Consider the following 2,371-nt stretch of genomic DNA (forward strand, 5'->3'; position numbering starts at 1 on the left):
ACATCACTATATATATATATATATATATATATATATATATATATATATATATATATATATATATATATATATATATATTTGTTTTCTGAGGTTTTCGCGGGTGTTTGTATGTAGGTCTTTAGTTATTCGGGTTTTCTCCCGCGTAGAATTAAACGTACCTTGGCGACGTTTCGACGAAGTCACATTCGTCATCTTCAGGCTGGTGTCTTCAGCTTCGTGCTTCTAGGAGCACGAAGGGGGGGAAGAAAGGAGGGGAAGAAAGCTGGAACACGGGTGGTTAGGAAGAGAGATGGGGGCAACGAGCAACAAGGAGGTGCCCCGTGCATAAAATTGAATCCCCCCCCTAGCGTACGAGTAAGGAAGGGTAGGAATAAGGGTGGGGAAGAGGGAGGCAGGAGCGTGTCAGCTTGCGATACGATGATTAGAAGCTGAACGCAGGAAGATCGGTTGGGCCCGATCACGAGGTCCAGGAGCCGGGTGCAAAAGGCACCACTCCTATAAGTAGCCACCCCATTGACTGCTTGTTACCCTGATGATGCTGGCAGTGGGCCGCCGACGTTTCGACAAGGTCCCACTCGTCATCTCCAGGCTGGGGTCTTCGGCTTCATGCTTGTGCGAGCAAAGTGTAATCGGAGCTGCCGTCTCTCTATAAATATTGGTGGGGATGTGTGGAGTGCTGGCTTAGTTGCTATACTGTAGGTGGGTTGGTTGGCTGTGTAGGGGTTATTGTTTGCAGGTTGTTCAGCTGTTTCGTAACATCCTGAGTAGTTGAGGTGCTGGCTGTGTGCCCCGAAGACCCCAGCCTGAAGATGATGAGTGGGACCTCGTCGAAACGTCGCCAAGATACTCTCAATCTTACATGGGAAAAGACCCAAATACACCAAGACCTGCATACCTGTACCCGTGAAAATCTACAAATATATATATATATATTGAGAGGAAAAGAATCACAAATGTCCTAAAATTCTCAGCTTGCTATTGTTAGTTTAGCATATTCTATCACAGGCTTTGGACACTGATAAATCTTGCTCTTCCTAATGAAATATCTTCTCCTTTATCTAAAACTCAAAGCGTTATGACTGTATATTGATAAAACTAAAAGGTGGGATGGGTTTTTGAAGATTGGGAGGATGTGGAGATAGATCTTCCCCGTGGAAAAAGCCAAGGAAAAATTTACAAGGCAGGATTGATGAGTGCCGAGTCGGAATATTTTCCCTCTTTTTTTTTCTCTCTCTCTCTCTCTCCTCCTCCTCCTTAGGAATTACTTTTAAGACAAACCTGAAATGTAGCCAGAAGCAAATTTAAGGCCAAAAAAGTGTTGCTATTTAAAAGCCTGGGAGCAAAGCAAAGCAACAAGGTACGCTCACAGATAATGGCTGGAGTCTGACGTTAGAAAAATTGAAACTGGAAAAGGGACGACAACTGTCTGGACCACAAGAAAAAGTAACTGCTGGAGCAGCCCAACAAAAGGAAATAGTACATTCATCATCACTTACAATCTTGAAATTAAGACTTTTGGAAGATACGCTCCACTTTTTAAGCACCAGTGTTGGAGTCGATAATATTAATTTGCTTTTGAAAAAGAAAAGTGGTTCTTTCCTATGGAAAGCTGCCTGGAGAAAATACTGTCACCTACATTAAAGGAGAAGGTCAGACTAGGTGCTTTGGGTGCTGTCAGATGGATCAGGAAATTATATAAATAAACAGTGTTCATTTTTTCCAATACAATAGCACTTCTATAATTATGCAAATATTATATAATAGCTATTATATGTAGGTGCGGGATCTTTTTCAGAGAGAAGCAACGTTTCCAGACCCATCAAATAATTAGAGCTTAATCTAATAGACCAAAACTTCTTTTTTATAATGTTTAGTCGTGGGGCTATCAGCCTTTGAAAGTCTCAGGATGAGTGCAGCGCAAGGGAGAGGTGAACAATTTCCAGGAGAAGACAGTTTCTCACATAAACTTTGTACAGTTTTGTGCATATCTAGTCAGAAGTAAGCTTTCTTGAATTTCAAGGAAATTGTGTTTAAGACTGAAGCTCTAATCACATACCTTGAAAGGCTCCAGTTCATGGAAGATCCATGAATAATCAGAGTGACTGCCTCTGAAAGCTATCTGCTGGAGGACCAGTTGGCTTTCTTGTGCAGTTGGTTGGCCACTGTGAGAACCGATTGCTGGAACAGAGGGGCAGGGTCTGATCCAGCAGGATACTGCCTCCGTATTTGTATTATATTCTTACCCTTTTTTTAATCCCTCATTTGGGCAGGAGAGAAATGGGAAAGATTTCTGACTGACTGGAGAGAGGCTCTCAAACCCCAGAATTGCTGGTGTAGATCACTGATAAGCTAATGTGTTGCCTAATGAGAA

The sequence above is a fragment of the Protobothrops mucrosquamatus genome, unplaced genomic scaffold (genome assembly GCF_001527695.2).
Source record: "Protobothrops mucrosquamatus isolate PMUCROS unplaced genomic scaffold, P.Mucros_1.0 scaffold230, whole genome shotgun sequence".
In the NCBI taxonomy this organism is placed as follows: Eukaryota; Metazoa; Chordata; class Lepidosauria; order Squamata; family Viperidae; genus Protobothrops; species Protobothrops mucrosquamatus.